Source organism: Tachyglossus aculeatus, chromosome 7 (assembly GCF_015852505.1).
Source record: "Tachyglossus aculeatus isolate mTacAcu1 chromosome 7, mTacAcu1.pri, whole genome shotgun sequence".
Lineage (NCBI taxonomy): Eukaryota > Metazoa > Chordata > Mammalia > Monotremata > Tachyglossidae > Tachyglossus > Tachyglossus aculeatus.
This window is the reverse complement of record NC_052072.1, coordinates 49,012,965-49,030,638: the sequence shown is the minus strand read 5'-3', so window position 1 is coordinate 49,030,638 and position 17,674 is coordinate 49,012,965. Positions and strand designations below refer to the sequence as shown.

Genomic DNA, 17,674 nt, shown 5'->3' with positions numbered 1-17,674 from the left:
TCGACTGGATTACTGCATCAGCCTCCTCTCTGATGTCCCATCCTCCTGTCTCTCCCCACTTCAATCTATACTTCACGCTGCTGCCCGGATCAACTTTGTGCAGAAATGCTCTGGGAATGTTACTCCCATCCTCAAAAATCTCCAGTGGCTACTAATCAATCTGCGCATCAGGCAGAAACTCCTCAGCCTCGGCTTCAAGGCTGTCCATCACCTCGCCCCCTCCTACCTCACCTCCCTTCTCCAGCCCAGCCTGCACCCTCCGCTCCTCTGCCGCTCACCTCCTCACTGTGCCTCGTTCTCGCCTGTTCCGCCATCGACTCCCGGCCCCCGTCCTCCCCCTGGCCTGGAATGCCCTCCCTCCACACATCCGCCAAGCTAGCTCTCTTCCTCCCTTCAAAGCCCTACTGAGAGCTCACCTCCTCCAGGAGGCCTTCCCACACTGAGCCCCCTCCTTCTTCTCCCCCTCTTCCCCCCATCCCCTCACCTTACCTCCTTCCCCTCCCCACAGCATCTGTATATATGTGTATATGTATACATGTTTGTACATATTACTCTATTTATAGATTGATTTTACTTGTACATATTCTATTTATTTTATTTTGTTAATATGTTTTGCTTTGTTGTCTGTCTCCCCCTTCTAGACTGTGAGCCCGCTGTTGGGTAGGGACCATCTCTATATGTTGCCAACTTGTACTTCCCAAGCACTTAGTACAGTGCTCTGCACACAGTAAGCACTCAATACGATTGAATGAATGAATGAATGAATTGAGCACCTACTACGTACCGAGCATTCATTCAATCGTATTTACTGAGCACTGTAATAAGCGCTTGGAAAGTACAATTTGGCAACAGAGACATTCCATACCCAACAACAGGCTCAAAGTCTAGAAACATAAAGCGCTTACTATGTGCCAAGCACTGTTCTAAACGCTGGAGGGGATACAAGGTAATCAGGTTGTCCCACGTGGGGCTCACAGTCTTATTCCCCATTTTACAGATGAGGTAACTGAGGCCCAGAGAAATTAAGTGACTTGCCCAAAATCACCCAGATGACAAGTGGTGGAGTCTGATTCCCAAGCCCAAATCTTTCCACTGAGCCGCATTAAGTACTTAGGAAAGTACAATATCCCAAATTAGCAGGCTATACCTCTACTTGTTTCAGGACTAGATGAACTTCTGCTGGGGACCAGGTCTGAGTAAACTTGTGAGGCTCCCTTTACCAAGCTCACCAGAGAGACCCGTCCCCAACCCCCCTCCGACCCTACAAGCTTAGCACAGGGGAAAGGGGAAGGCTAGGGATTCTGCAAGCCCTCCATTTGAGTTTTTTCCAAGAACTCAGGCCCAGATCCTCATTTTATCGCTCCTAACCACACTGCCACAAAACCTCACTGTGACTTTGATCACGGGACTGGGTCGGGAGAACGAGTGAGCGTGCGTGTGAACGAGAAAGCAAAAATTCAAACACAGCCCTTCCATCAACGCTAAAACCAGCACCTGCACTTGCCACAGAAACCCCATGACAGGTGTGAGAGAAAAAAAACAAAGATTGGGCAATCCCAGCTAGAAAATGTCCAGATGGCCAACTCTCTCCCTTATCCCCACTCTGTCTGGGACCCTTGCTCCGCTCCACCCTGACGGATTTCATCAGGGCCTAAATTTGGGAAGGGAGGCCGAGGGGAATATCTCAGTCAAGCCTTGTCTGATGGCTCCTCTCTGGCCCCGAGTTGCAGCCGAGTCTTTAAAGGGTAGCGTATCCTTCAACAGCAGGCCTCACACCTGACCTTGGCGTGGGACACCAACGGTGACGGTAACACCAGAGTAGCGCCTGGGGGACTGGAGCTGAGCTGCACGTGCTCATCCCCATTCGGCCCTCAGCACCCCTACTCCTCTATGGAGAAGAGAACTTACAATTTAGAGAGGCAGCGTGGTGCAGTGGATAGACCCCGGGCCTGGGAATCAGAAGGTCATGGGCTCTAACTCCAGTTCTGCCACTTGTCTGTTGTGTGACCCTGAGCAAGTCATCATCATCATCAATCGTATTTATTGAGCGCTTACTATGTGCAGAGCACTAAGTCGCTTCAGGTATCTCATCTGTAAAATGGGGATTGAGACTGTGAGTCCCACATGGGAGAGGGATAGGGGAAAGTCTAGTTTGAGCACCTTCTTCATACTGCCTCAAGCGATAGCCAAGTTGGTAGGGTCAGGAGGCCCATGATTGTCATTTGCCTACAGTAAACCCTTACTAAAACTGTATTAAATACAGTTAGTGCAAGTAGGGTATTGTGAATTAATCCAGGAAAGCTTCCTGGAGGAGGTGGGATTAAGGGGGACTTTGAAGATAGGGTGGCCTGCTGTCTAGTATATTTGGTGGGGAAGGAGGGAGCGTTCCAGACTGGGGGAACAGCATGATCAAGAAAAGCAGCGTGGCTCAGTGGAAAGAGCCCGGGCTTTGGAGTCAGAGGTCATGGGTTCAAATCCCAGCTCCACCAATTGTCAGCTGTGTGACTTTGGGCAAGTCATTTAACTTCTCTGTGCCTCAGTTACCTCATCTGTAAAAGGGAGATTAAGACTGTGAGCCCCACATGGGACAACCTGATCACCTTGTATCCCCCCAGTGCTTAGAGCAGTGCTTTGCACATAGTAAGCGCTTAACAAATACCATCATTATTATTATTATTATCAAGAGATGGTGAGGGAATCAAGAGCAAGGTACACTTTGAATCAGTCAATCAACGGTATTGAGCACTTACTGTGTGCAGAGCACCATATTTTAGCACTTTGGAGAGTACAACAGACATGTACCCAGCCCACAAGGGGTTTACAGTCTGGGGCGGGGGGACAGACACTAATATAAAAAATAAATTATGGATATGAACGTAACTCTCAGGATCGCACCTGGAGAGTTTCCAGTACTTTACCAGTCTCAGCTGTGAGAGAGAGAAAGTGTCAGAGTAACTGCTAGCGAGTGGAAGGCAATCTGCTACAAGTCCAAATTCATCTGTGCTGGGCAGCAGAGGCTTAGGGAGAGAGTCAAAAGCAAAGACTCAAGTTTACTGTGGAAGGAGGCAATGGTAAACCATTTCCGTATTTTTACCAAGAAAACTCTGCGGATACACTACCAGAATGACTGCAGATGGAAAGTAGGGAGTTCTGGGAGAGATGTGTCCATGAAGTCTTCATGGGTCGGAGACGACTTGACAGCATAAGACATAAGTGCTGAGGGCCTGAGGGTGGGGTAAATATCAGTGCTTAAAGGGTTACTTGGAGGCACAAAGAGTGCTAGCTGGGAAACAGTGAAGAAAGTTGAAAAATAAAATTGGGAGAACCAGTGGAGAGGCTCCAAGACAACCATGAGGATTTTATGCTCGATGGAAAGGAGACGGGAAGTCTGACATCTTGAGAAGTGAAGGACTGTGCCAAGCTATGTTGCAAAAGCATGATCTGGGCAGCATTGTTTAATATAGACTGAAGGCAGGCAGGAGGTTTTGGAAGAGATGACAGGCAGAAAGACCACTGAGAAGGCTGACACAGTATTCTTCCTGTGATAATTGTACAAATTTATTACTCTATTTTACTTGCACATATTTATTCTATTTATTTCATTTTGTTAATATGTTTGGTTTTGTTCTCTGTCTCCCCCTTCTAGACTGTGAGCCCACTGTTGGGTAGGGACTGTCTCTATATGTTGCCAACTTGTACTACCCAAGCGCTTAGGACAGTGCTCTGCACACAGTAAGTGCTCAATAAATACGATTGATTGATTGATTGATATGACAGAAGCTTGGATTGGTCTTGCTTAAGGTCACCTAGCAGGCAAGTGGCAGAACTGGAACAAGACGCTCTCTGCTAGACCACAACTGCCTCTCTAATGGACACAGACTCAGTAGTATCATTTCTTAGGGAACTAATAAAATAAAAATCAGACCCACAAAACCTTTTTTCAACCACTGCTTCTCTCAGCAGTTAAAAATGGGTGAAGGATGAAGGAACTTGGGGTTACAAGCAGAGGCAACTGACATCTTCCCAAACGGGGCAGAATGGAGATTGGCTTTTTTTAAAGGGCTCCCTAAGATGCAACAAAGAACTATCTTAACTCCACCCGTGTGTCAAGAAATTTGAAAGGCCAAACTCCAAAACAGTCAAAATGAGCCTCAAAAATGATGCCGATTTAACGCTCCTACTTTAACCATACCATGCTATGGTGTGGGGAGGGAAATAATAATAATGGCATTTATTAAGCGCTTACTATATGCAAAGCATTGTTCTAAGCGCTGGGGGGGATACAAAGTGATCAAGGTTGTCCCACATGGAGCTCAGTCTAAGTCCCCATTTTACAGATGAGAGAACTGAGGCCCAGAGAAGTTAAGTGACTTGCCCAAGGTCACACAGCTGACAAGTGGTGGAGCCGGCATTCGAACCCATGACCTCTGACTCCCAAGCCCGTGCTCTTTCCACTGAGCCATGCTGCTTCTCAAAGACTGTAATCATAAACAGAAGTGAACTATATCCCAGCTCCAGTCATGCCACTTAATTTTTGTTACAGCATGCTGAAGATGACACTGTTCTAAACCTTCTGTCTGTCCTTTAAAAGTGGAAAACAATTCAAATGATGAACTGCGGTTTAATGGGAAAACAATTGATTTTCACTGCTTGAACTTCAGACTGAGCTGATTGCACTACACAATCATAATTATTTTTAAAATACTGTTGTATTTTACTGTAAAGAAATACCTATTCAAATAAACCTTGACTAACTCGAAGGAAGAGTTTCCCCAAACTGGTTTTCCTCTGAGCTAAAATCCAATGTTGAAAGTTTGGGCCTCAAAATTTTATTCCACAAAAAGTTTAGTAGGATCTGAAATGGGAAATCAATCAAAGCATGGTGTTTATTGAGATCTTACTATATGCAGAGCATCGTACTAAGCACTTGGGAGAGTACAGTACAGAGTTGGTAGACATGGTTCCTACTGGCAGCAAGTTTGCAGTCTAGAGGAAAGACTAGGATATAAAAAAAACCCTCAATAAATAGAGGTTTCTTTTCAATTGGAACTATGGCCCTCCCGCTACTATAAAAGCAAAAAGAACTGTTTCATTCATTCATTCATTCATTCAATCACCTATCACTGGTCACACACCAGGTACTACAAACTCAGAATTAATATTTTTAGAAAAAAAAACTAAAAATATTCATCATTTGGAGGAAATTCTAAGTAGAAACAAAACATTTATTGATAAGATTTTATTTCACTTCTCAACTTTGGATGCATTTCCCTGCTTAAGGCAATGTACGGTTGTGATCAGGAATACTGGCCTCACTTATACAATCTGAGAGAATTTATCTGGGAGCATAGTTGCTGTTCCCACAAAGCCATCACCTACCAACTGACAACTCGCAATGCTGTTTGCTGACAACAAGCCAATCAGAGAGACATAAAAGCGACTGAAATGTTACACTGACTTAATATTCAAAGTGGCAATATGGCTCTGCTTCAGATCATGTGCGGTGGACAGTGATAAAACTACAGTTTTTTTGGAATCCTTGATAGCCAGAAATTTGGAACATTTGTGTCGATGATTGGTTTGGCAAAATTGCTCCGATCGCTTGGACACTGGATTTGTAGGAACCTTTGGGCTTCATTATCCACAACACCTTCCAGACTATGCATATTCCGCCGAAGTATTTTTCACTTCTGGCTTTAAGGCAAATCCAAGTTAAGAAGATGGCTGTGTGACTGCCAGTCAACAACATTTGTTAAGAACCACAACACCCAGTGCTGTGGAGAGTGACTAAAAAAAAAAAAAAACCCAGAAGACAGCTTTTGCCTCAGAGGAATGTACAAATCGATTGAGAGAGAAATGGCACAATCCCAGGGCTGATCAAGCCTCATGAACTGAAGAGCTGGAAACCAAAGAGCATAATATGGCTGAGAGCCACAGATCCCCCCCAAAAAATCCTTTAACTGGAACAGTGAGCAGGGTCTTGGAGAGGGAGTGGGAAGCTGCAGAGAGGAAGAGTCAACTGGGATGGGGCTGAAGGGGAACCCTCCCCTCCCTGTACCTCCTTGGCAGTGGCACACATTCATTCATGCAATCATATTTATTGAGCGCTTACTGTGTGCAGAGCACTGTACTAAGTGCTTAGGAACTACAAGTTGGCAACATATAGAGACGGTCCCTACCCAACAATGGGCTCACAGTCTAGAAGACTAGATCACTCCAGCCTGATGCCATGGTGATGACATAATACACAAAAAAACCACCCAGCAAGTGAAGAACAACTACAGTTGGTCAACACTGACACAAACACAAATGAATACCTATCAATAAATACCAGAATCAAAAAATAAACATCACCACTGGCACTATACACTGACCTATGTGAGAGCTAAGGGGGCTAAAGGAGTGAGTGGTGTGATAGGGGCAAGGTGTTTTTCTTATGGTATTTTTTAGGTGCTAATTACGTGTCAAGCACTGTTCTAAGTGCTGGAGTAGGTACAAGTTAATTAAGTCGGACACAGTTCCTGTCCCGTGAAGGGCTCACAGTCTAAGTAAGAGGGAGAATGGGTATTTAATCTCCATTTTACAGTTGAGGAAACTGAAGCACAGAGAAGTTAAGTGGCTTGCCCAAGGTCACACAGAGCAAGCAATTGGCAGAGTTGGGATTAGAACCCAGGACCGCTGACGTCCAGGCCTGTTTTTCCACTAGGCCACACTGTTTCTCTGGTCTAGCTTGGTCTTGGAAGTGGGTCTAGAGCATTGAGGGAACTGAAGAATGCTCCTGTCCACCTGGGTCCCCTCACAGAGACCCCTGATAATACTAACTAATTGTGTTAATGTAAAATATTGAATTTAAATATTGAATATAAAAGACACTGAAGAGAAAGGACAGCTTCAGGGGACTACCAAGCACCAACAGGATTGAGTGTTCACATGTGCAGAGCTCTGATTTGGGAAAGCATCCAAAATTAAAGTGTGAATCCTTGTCCTTCAATATCCCTCAAAAACATACATCCTGCTGTGCTTCCTCTCTGTGCGGGCATCTTGCAGGGCATTAAACTGAAGTATTACAGCAGCAACAGACTCGAAAACAGCTCCCGGAACATGCAGAAACCTAGCCAGATTCTTTGACACCATCAAAGCCAGCGCTATTCGTTTTGGCTGAATTTTCAGATGGCATGCCCTAGAAATACGTGCACTCTGAAATCCCTGGTAATAAAGTAGCCATTCATTTTCCAAATGAGAAAACCTGATCTTGGTAAGGCAGTCTTGAATGATTTGAGGCAAGACAGTAACCATGGCTAAATGTTCCATTATTGACATAGCAGATGTCAATTCGATGGAGAGCACAGTGGACCAGTTCTTGACTAAATTAATCCATAAGCACAACAAATAGCAATTTTCCAGGTTGTTTCATCTGATCAAATATTTCGGGCCACACCCTAAAGAACTGACTCCTAGGTCATTCTCCTCCAAACTCCCTAATGGTTTACTGAAATATTCACTTGGAAAAGCAAATCTGATTTCCTAGCACCTCTGAACATGTTTTTATAGGCTCAGTAGCACATAAACTGCCTCAAACAGTCTGACAGACACTGATATGAGGTTATAAATCTCAGGGAGGAAAGTAATTCAGGAAAGCAGGATCCTAAGGCAATGAAGCTGGATTTCTAATGGATTACACAAGAAGGGAAGGGAAATGGACCACCTAACTAGAGTTGTCATTGGGTACACAATTCAGAAAGAAGCATGTTCATTCCACATAATTGACAATAAACGTCCAGGGCTAATGACATTCATTCGTTCATTCAATCGTATTTACTGAGTGCTCACAGTGTGCAGAGCCCTGTACTAAGAGCTTGGGAGAGTGCAATATAACAATAAACAGACACATTCATTGTCCACAATGAGCTTACCGTCCCGAGGAAGAGACAGACATTAATATACATAAATTACAGACATGCACATAAATGCTTTGGGGCTGGGAAGGGGATGAATAAAGGGATGCAGAAGGGAGTTGGAGAAGAGGAAAGGAGGGCTCAGTTAGGGTAGGCCTCTTGGAGGAGAAAGATTGGGAATAGGTGGAGGGGAGGTTCACACTGTTTTCAGACTTCCCCCTGTCCAGGCAATACTTAACTCCAGATCATTGTTCTAAAACCTCACTGTCTACTCATCTTCTCACACCTAAAAGGCCCTCAGTGGTTATTCCCTTCATTCCACTGCAAGAAGAAACTCCTGACCTGTGGTTTCAAGGCACTCCACATGCTCTCTCTTTTTCTCCTTCACAGTTACCCACTTTCTTCTCCCACCCCACCTAAGAGCGCACTTTTCGCTCTTCTCAAGCTAACCTACCCACTTAGCCTAGTTTGCATCTCTCCCATCTTCGACCCCTTGATGTGATGCCAATTTGTACTTCCCAAGCGCTTAGTACAGTGCTCTGCACATAGTAAGCGCTCAATAAATACGATTGATTGATTGATTGATTGATTGATCCTTCCTCCTGTCTGAAACTCCCTTCCCCTTCAAATCTGCTGGTCCAAAGTTCACCCTATCTTCAAAGCCCTTCTGAGATCACATCACTTTCAGGAGGCTTTCCCAATTAATATTTCTTCTCCTGAGATCATATACCACATCGGCATTCCTCATCCAACTACACACTTGCACACCCAGAGCAATTACATAAATATTGACTTACATACCCCATTGAAGCACTTACCTAAAGATCATTTTTCCTTTCTATCCATCCCTTCTGTTAATCATCTTCTGGCTGTTTTCTCCACTTCCTCCTTTCAAGGAGCAGGGATTATGTCTTCTAACTCCATTGTACTCTCCGGAGCGCTTTTCTATTGTGGTCTATACATAGCAGATGCTCAAAAATAATGCTGATTGACCTAAATATTTTTCCATACCAAAGTCTCTTTTAACAACACAATCTCCTTAGATCTATCACAGGGTTACTGTGATCAGTGGTATCTGGTCTAGGTGGGAATTCCAAGGGCAGAAATCAGTAAGCCCAGCACATGCACCTAAGCACTTAGTAGAGTGCTCTGCACACAGTAAACACTCGGTAAATACCATTGATTGATTGACTGATGGATAATAATGATGGTATTTGTTAAGCGCTTACTATGTGCCAAGCACTGTTCTGAGCGCTGGATGCACCAAAGGAAGGTGACAGGCAGAAAACTTCAGCCAAATCATGAAGGGCTTGGGTAAATTTGTGGAAGAGCAGTAGATAATTTATTACGAGAGGTACAGTTATGAATGTAGAGGGGTATACCTAGGTGTCATCAGTGCTACATCCCTAAACGTTAGAGTGGATGCAAAGGAGGACAACCTTCACATGGTTTCTAATAATAATAGTACTTTTTAAGCACTTACTCTGCGCCAAGCACTGCTCTAAGTATTGGGGTTGATACAAGGTAATCAGGTTGGACAGAGTCCATGTCCCACATATCCAACCTGACTGTATTGTAGTTATCTATCAGAGAAGTGAAATAACTTGCCCAAGGCCACACAGCAGACAAGTGATGGAGCTGGGATTAGAACCCATGGCCTTCTGATTCCCAGGCCCACTCTCTAACCACTATACCATGCTTCACTACTTCTCTCTGGGTCGATTCTGTTCTGTTCTACCAAAGACCACTAACAGTTCAGCTGAAGTGACCTCCAAGCTTCAGGAAAGGGACCTCTGCTTCACTGTAACTGCTGTCCTCTTTGGTTCACGATAATCCTTGTCAGCTCCTTTGTAATTTTGGTTTAGACCCCAATCACATCACCCTGACTTTTCTTGGTTCACAATCTACTTTATCCCAAATGTAATCACCCCCTTGTTCCTTTGCTCCTTCCATAAACTGCCCCATTCTGTCCTCCCTTTACTTGTACTTTATTCCCTTTACTGTCCTGCTTATTATGTCCCAGGCACTGTACTATGCACAGGGGTAGATACAAGATAATCAGGTTGGCCGTAGTCCATGTCCCACATGGGGCTCAAAGTATTAATCCCCATTTTACAAATGAGGGAACTGAGGCACAGAGAAATTAAGCGACTTGCCCAAGGTCACACAGCAAACAAGTGGCAGAGACAGTATTAGAACCAGGTCTTTCTGACTCAAAAAGACCACTAGACCATGCCCTTCCTCAATTTTTGCAGTCCCCAAACCTTACAGATCAACTGTCACGACAGAAACACGTAAGGTAGAAGAATCACCTTAAAAATAAAATGCAGCAAAATCTCAAACAATGTGGCATAGCCAGGGACAGGTGGGAAACAGAAGCAAAAGGCAGGTCAGCTTGGCATAAAAACACTTAGAAATGGGGTTACTGTCTTGGCGCAGAATGTCGAGAAATCTTATCACTAAGAGGGAAAAATGAAAACAGCACCAGGCACCATGGAAACAAATGCAACAGTGCACTAAGGCCCGATTTTTTCAGGCATGCAATGTAAATGGAATTGTCTAATGCACAGTGATTTTGTCAATCACCCATACCCCTTCTGAAGCTCTCCCCATCAGAAGAGTCATCTTCACCCCACAAAAGTAGCTGTACTCTTGGAGGACTCATTATGATCCCTTTTTTTATTATTCTGCTAATAAATTCCAGGTTCATTTTTGCTTCTTAGCATCAGACTGTTACACCCAAAATATCTATGTAACAGAAATCACAAATGTAATTTTGCAGTAAATGCAGTAAACCAGTAGGACTAAACATACCTATGGGCCTTGGTTTGAAACGTCAATCAATCAATCATATTTATTGAGCACTTACTGAGTGCAGAGCACTGTACTAAGGGCTTAGGAGAGTACAATGCGACAATACAACAGACATATTCCCCTCCCACAACAAGATTAGTCAAAAAAAACCCTCCAAATAATAATACTTCCATGAAAAGGTCAATTTATTATGTCATGAAAACAATTTTTACCCCCCCAAAAATAATAAAACCAACTTTACTCAATGTAAAATCTCCCCAATAAGCCCTCCTGGGAAAACAGGTACATATCAGGCAAAAGCGGCTAGTTGCTAGCTCTCTCTAAGTCAGACATATTTTCATTTGCTTCAGTGACAAATAAACCACTCTGGAAAATCCCAACCTTTCAAGGAAAATAAAAGAAATTGCTTCAACTACTATGTTAACTACTGAATTCCCATAGAACAAAAAGGCTAAAGGTACACTGGGAATAGTGGTTGCAAAGGGAGATTTGAACTATTAAGAATAGCTAAATAGATCATTAATCACAAAAGAATTCTAACATATTCAACACGTATCGACTGCCTAAAGAATTATTTTTCTGTTTTCCCTATCGTAATGTATATTTACTTTACTGAAACTACAACTGAAACGTTCGGGCCATGTTTCCCCAATCCTCAAGAACCTCCAATGGTTGCTCATCCACCTCCATATCAAACAGAAACTCCTTACCATCACCTTTAAAATACTCAATCACTTTGCCCTTACCTATCTCACCTCACTACTCTCCTACTACAACTGAGTCCACACACTTCCCTTTAATGCTAACCTTCTCGCTGTACCTCCATCTCATCTATCTCGCCGCTGACCACTTACCCACGTCCTGCCTCTGGCCTGGAACACCCTCCCTCTTCATATCCGACAGACAATTACTCTCCCTGCCTTCAAAGCCTTATTGAAGACACATCTCCTCCCAGAGGCCTTCCCTGACTAAGCCCTTCTTTCCTCTTCTCTCACTCCCTTCTGCGCTGCCTTGACTTGCTCTCTTTATTCATCTCCCCCTTCCCAGCCCCACGGCACTTAAGTACATATCTGTTATTTTATTTATTCATATTAATGCCTATCTCCCGCTCTCTACTGTAAGCTCAGTGTGTGCAAGGAACGGTCGTTCTGTTCTACTGTTATATTGTACTCTTCCAAGCACTTAGAACAGAGTTCTACACATAGTAAGCGCTCAAATATGATTGACTGACTGACATTTAGGTTGGATCAGAGCTAAGGAAAAACACTGCATGCAACACGCTCAGGATAATATGCTCCAGTGGGATAAGGAGACAGTCATCCAATTTCTGCCTTATTCACTGTGTGACAGTTCTTAACCTCAATGCCTTCATTTCCTCTGCTTGATAACGTTAATTCCAGTCATAATATATATAAGAGAAGCAGCATGGCTCAGTGGAATGTGTTCAGGCTTGGGAGTCAGAGATAACGGGTTTTTATCCTGGCTCCGCCATTTGTGTGCTCTGTGACCTTGGGCAAGATAATAATAATAATAATAATAATAATGATGATAGCATTTATTAAGCGCTTACTATGTGCAAGGCACTGTTCTAAGTGCTAGGGAGGTTACAAGGTGATCAGGTTGTCCCACAGGGGGCTCACAGTCTTCATCCCCATTTTACAGATGAGGTAACTGAGGCCCAGATAAGTGAAGTGACTTGCCCAAAGTCACACAGCTGACAAGTGGTGGTGCCGGGATTTGAACCCATGACCTCTGACTCCAAAGCCCAGGCTTTCACCACTGAGCCACAAATATACTTAACTTCTCTGGGCCTCAGTTACCTCATCTATAAAATGGGGATTAAGACTGTGAGCCCCATGTGGGACAAGCTGATTACCTTGTAACCCCTCCCCCAGCACTCAGAACAGTGCGTGGCACATAGGAAGCGCTTAACAAAAGCCATCATTATTATTACTATTATATGAAGGAACCTGACTCAAAGGTTATGCAGGGAGTCCACATCAAGATCATCCACATCTTTATGCTAACAATAATAAAAATAATAATAGTGGTATTTAAGTGCTTGCTATGTGCCAACCACTGTACTAAGCACTGGGGTAGATACAAGATAATCAGGTCCCACATGGGGATTACATTCTAAGTAGGAGGGAGAACAGGTGATGGATCCCCATTTTGCAGCTGAAGGAACTGAGAGAAGTTAAGTGACTTACCCAAGGACAGAGCACAGGCAAGTGGCGGAGCTAGGGTTAGAAACCAGGTCCTTTGACACCTAGGCCCATGCTCTTTCCATGCTGTTTCTAGGCCATGCTGCTTCTTGTGCCTTAAGGAAGCTTTTGGTCAAAAAGGAATGCCTCACAAGAGATACAGAGAAGGGCATCTGCCAAGCACAGAAGGTCCAAAATATAGCAAAAACAGTTCATGGGAGCCTGATCTCTCAACTATTCGGAAAGCAAGTATGGTTGGGGTCCACGGCATTTTATGGAGCATACTAAAACATGGCACAGTTCCAGATTTCCTAACTTTTCTCCCATTTTTTTTATGGAACAAGCAATACCCCAATCTCAAACTAGTTAAGAGATCCAATTGGAGGAGGGCAGAGAGGAAATGTGTTTAAATAACATTGGTCGGAGACCAGAACTTTGTTTGGGAAACAAAGTTTGTTCCTTCCTTCCTCTCCCCGCTGTCCCCCCTCCCATCACCCCCATCTTACCTCCTTCCCTTCCCCACAGCACATGTATATATGTTTGTACATATTTATTACTCTATTTATTTATTTTACTTGTACATATCTATTCTATTTATTTTAGTTTGTTAGTATGTTTGGTTTTGTTCTCTGTCTCCCCCTTTTAGACTGTGAGCCCACTGTTGGGTAGGGACTGTCTCTATATGTTGCCAACTTGTACTTCCCAAGCGCTTAGTACAGTGCTCTGCACACAGTAAGCGCTCAATAAATACGATTGATTGATTGATTGATTGAATTGGGAGGAGGGGGGCGCGCGGAGTCTTCAAAGAGCTGCTTAATGTGGGCAATGCAGAGTAGCGCTTTAAAATCATCTTCCTACTGTCTTTTCCTAAACCAAGGATGCATCTTTTGAAATCCTTAAAAATACACAAGGGATAGGCTCAAGTAGAGGTAAACATCCCCCCAACATTCATATGGGAAAAGCACCCAGTCTGTGCCCCCTTGCAATCCTTCAATGGATTGCCTGGCAGGCATTTTCTTCATGTCCGTATTAGTTAATGTACCCTTTGGATGGAGGGGGAGGAAGGGAGCAGGCTAGATTTGATTTCAATCAAATCCAATTTAAATCATGATTCAAACCACTAGCCAGGAAGCCCCGATTTAATCAGTGTTTTCCATCCGAAGTGCCATTTTGTTGTTTGCTGTAACCTTAATACGCATTATTTGAAGTGCAGAGGTAGATGTGCAGATACGCTCCATTCATCATCTTCAAAACAGCCTCTTCCTAAGACGTCCTTTTCGTAACATGGTTTCATGTAAATTAATCAATAGCATTTATGGAACATATACTCTTTGCACAGCACTGTACTATGCACTCTGGGAGAATACAATGAAGAAAGCAGACATGATCCCTGCCCTGAAGGAGTTTACAATCTAGTGGGGGAGAGAGAAACTAAAATAAATTACAAATAGGGAGAGACAAAAAAGTATTTAAAGACACGTACATATGGGGTGAGACTAAAAAGTATTTAAAGATACGTACATATAGGGTGAGACAAAAAAAGTATTTAAAGATATGTACATAAACGCTCCAGGGTCTGAGAGGGTGTGAGTGCTTAGGTGATGCAGATGTGGTGGAGTGGGAAGGAGGAGGGATTAATCAGAGAGGAAATTTAATTTCGACTGGGTCCTGAGGATACAGGGAACAGTGATCTGTGGGATGTGAAGGGAAAAGTAGAAGGGAGGGCGTAAGCAAAGGGGTCAGCAGTGAGAGAGATGAGATCGAGGTACAGTGAGTAGGTCGGCTTGAGAAAAGCAAAGCAAGCAAGCAGGGGTTTAATGGGAGGGGAACAAGGCTAAATAGCAGGGAGAGCTGACTGAATGTCCTGAAGCCAATGTCAAGAACTTTGGCTTGCTGTAGAGAGGAATGAACAACCATTGGAGGTTTTTGAGGCGTGGGCAGACGTGTGCAAAATGACATTATAGAACTACGACAGCAGAGCAATGTATAGGTTGGAGAGGGGAGAGATCAGAAGCAGAGAGATCTACAGAAAGGCTTATGTAGTAATTGACTTAAGATATGACAAGTGCCTGGACCAGCATGGTGGCAGTTTGGATGGAGATGTAGTAAAGGAAGAACCAACAAGATGTGGTGACAGACTGAGTTATGGGGCTTGAGAGAGAGAGAGAGAGGAGTGAAGTATAATGCTATGGTAGTGAGCTTGAGAGGTGGACAGGATGATGATCGTGTCAGTAGTGATGAGAATCGTTAGGTGGAGCATCCTCCCAGTCTCACAAGCCCACAACCTTGGCGTTATCCTCGACTCATCTCTCTCAGTCAACCCACATATTCAATCTGTCACCAAATTCTGTCGGTTCAACCTTCGCAACGTTGCTCAAATCCAGGAAGGGGTGGAAAGAAGACAGGCTAGGAGTTGTGGGATTTCAGGGTTGTGAGGTCAGAAATGGTGATAAGATCCTGATTTCATCCAAACTGATGACTGGGCGAGGTGGGGCAGAGCCAAGGAGTGAGGAGAAGAGGGCAGGCCGTCGGGAACAACCTCGTGGACGCTAAAGTCCCCAAGGATCAGAGTAAGGAAGGAGAAAGACAGAAGGAAAATGAGAAAGGCATCAGAGTCACTCAGAAAATTAGAGAGCAAGTAATTAAAGTAGGTGGTAGAGGTAGATGATGGAAGAGTCAAAGGAAGAAGAAGTAAGGGATGAAGGGGGTGGGATGGAGCCAGAAAAGCATCGAGAAGCAGCCTGGTCTAGTGGACGCAGCATAGACCTGGGTGTCCGAAGGACCTGGGTTCTAATCCCAGCTCTTCTGCTTGTCTGCTGTATGATATTGGGTGAGTTACTCAACTTCTCTGTGCCTCAGTTCCTTCATCTGTAAAATGGGGATCAAGACCGTGAGCCCCATGTGGGACATGGACTGTGCCTGTCTGATTAGCTTGTATCTACCCCTGTGTTTAGTACAATGCCTGGCACATAGAAAGTGCTTAACAAATACCATTAGAAAATGGAAGAACAAGAAGCAGGCCAACTCCTTCCCTTTTTCCCTCCAAACTGGTGGCAGTGGGAGAAGGTGAGGGGAGTGTGGTAGCAGAAATGATATGTCCGGAGCTAGCACATATCAGTGATGGCAAGAAGGAGGAACAACTGGATTACGGAAGAGGATGAGGATGAAGGGAAGTCTGCTCATGATGCAGTGTAGTCAGATTTGGAAACAGGCTGCGTTTAGAGGGGGTTGTGAGGTGGGAAAAGGGACGGTGGGGGTGGGGAATGGGTTGGAGGGGAGCTGCAGGGTTGGGAATAATTGGTCTGGGGTGGTGGCAAGACAAGAGGACAGGGATGTGGTGAACAGAAGGAGGGTAGGAGGAGGTCACGGCAAAGGCCTACAGCGTCCAAGAATGGGAAGAGGGAAGAAATGCGAGAAGGGAAGAGAGTAGTAGAGAGGAAGACAAAGGGAGGGACAGGGTAAGGAGCTGCTGTGTCAGTGCAGGTAAGCAGAGAGTATAAACAAATTTAAAAAAAAACTCACTGGAGAACCGGGATTTTCACTCTTTGCTTCTCACAAAAGAGATGGAGCCCTCTGGAGATGACATGTAAACGAAGTACCATTTCCAACCCAGGAATCAGAGTTGATACCTACCAGAACCATTTCTGAAATTAAATCACAAAGGAATCAGAGGGGTCCCTCTCTCTCCCCGCAGAGCCCTGGACAAACAGTTCACCACCCCTTCCCCAGCACAGAAGAGGTTGCTGATTCTACATACGAATCTCTAAATGGGATTCCAAATTGCCTGGACTTCCAGATCTGTGTTCGCAGTCTGCCCAGCAGCGGATTTCCGCATGTTCCATTTGGACCACACCCCTCCCTCCTCTCCCACCTGAGGACACTGTGGACAATGGGCCTGGGACCCAACCTGCTGGTGAGCCATTCCCCCTCCATAAGCCCCCTTTCTCCACCGTTTCAGAGGGTCCTGGCTGACCTTTCCCAGCAGAAGAGTAGGGCTGCCTCTCGGTAACAGACAACTGCAGTCAGGGAGAGATGACTCACTAAAGACGAGAATGTCGAGCCACTGAAAAGGGCTGCTAGCAAGGTTATGATTTGGCAGTAATGGACCAGACAGATAGGTAGCAATCCCAATTAAATAGCAGGCAGTCGCATCTTCAGATTATGACTCCCCTCTGGCCGTCAACTGGCTCGGTGGCAAACATTTTGCCACGCCAACATCTGCGGTGGCACTCCTGGGAAGTCCAGCACGTGCCAAGCTACTGCCGGGCTTGACGAGCAGTGTGGCCAGCCTGGGGAAGAGAGCACAGGTCTTGGGGTCAGAAAGGCCTGGGTTCTAATCCCAGCTCTGCCAATCGCTTGCTGTGTGACCTTGAGTAAGTCACTTAACTTCTCTGTGCCTCAGTCTCCTCAGCTGGTAACTGCTACTTAGACTGTGTCTGACCTAATTAATGTACTTATCCCAGTGCTTAGAACAGTGTTTTTAGTACATAATCAATCAATTGCATATATTGAGCATCCACTGTGTGCGGAGCCCTGTATTAAGTGCTTCAGAGAGTTTAACAACATAATCAGAGTTGGTAGACACATTTCCTGCCTACAATGAGCCTGCAGTCTAGAGAGGGAGACATACATTAATATAAATAAATAGATTACGGTTAGGTGCACAAGCGCCGTGGGACTGAGGGAGGGGTGAATAAAGGGAGCAAATCAGGGTGACGCAGAAAGGAGTGGGAGAAGAGGAAATGAGGGCTTAGTCAGGGA

General features: G+C 44.6%; 1 protein-coding gene across 12 annotated transcripts in view; it reads right to left on the bottom strand.

The window, feature by feature from the left end:
• The window catches only part of PCBP3 (poly(rC) binding protein 3), a 315,198-nt gene extending 298,654 nt beyond the window's left edge, over positions 1–16,544 (bottom strand). For 7 of the 12 annotated variants that reach the window (XM_038748850.1, XM_038748843.1, XM_038748845.1 and 4 more), the window contains exon 1: positions 16,436–16,543. The gene's annotated coding sequence lies outside the window, so the exon portion shown is untranslated. Of the gene's footprint in view, positions 1–16,435 lie in introns of all 12 variants that reach the window. The other 5 variants (XM_038748846.1, XM_038748847.1, XM_038748851.1 and 2 more) reach the window with 1 other exon arrangement.
• Positions 16,545–17,674: the final 1,130 nt, after the last annotated feature.